A 557-nucleotide genomic window follows, 5' to 3' on the forward strand; every position below is an offset into this window, starting at 1 on the left:
TGTGTGTGTGTGTGTGTGTGTGTGTGTGTGTGTGTGTGTGTGTGTGTGTGTGTGTGCACAGATGAGTACATATGCATATATACATGTGCGATTCTTCAGTTTTTCTAAGCCCTATAAAAGAACTCGAAAGGTTGGGCTTACAACCTGAAAGGTAGGAAATGTTCAGCACTCCGTCGTCTATGTAGGCAAAACATGTCAAATATCTCCTCTTAGAAATTCTGCAGACAATCAAATAATACAAAATGTACACTTGAATCAAGACTTTATGCATAATCAGTAATCTTAAATGCCAAAGATAAAGGGAATAATAAATAAATGTAAAACTATGAAGGAGAGAAAACAAGAAACTTAGTGATGAATGTGAAAACATTATGCGCATACACATTCAATTTTATATGTGGACGTATAGACATACATATACATATGTGTGTGTTTGAGTGTGTGTATGGATGTATATATATAAATATATATATATACATATATATATCTATATATATATGCATACATATATATATTTATACATATATATATATATCTATATATATATATATATATAT

The sequence above is a fragment of the Octopus bimaculoides genome, chromosome 20 (genome assembly GCF_001194135.2).
Source record: "Octopus bimaculoides isolate UCB-OBI-ISO-001 chromosome 20, ASM119413v2, whole genome shotgun sequence".
In the NCBI taxonomy this organism is placed as follows: domain Eukaryota; kingdom Metazoa; phylum Mollusca; class Cephalopoda; order Octopoda; family Octopodidae; genus Octopus; species Octopus bimaculoides.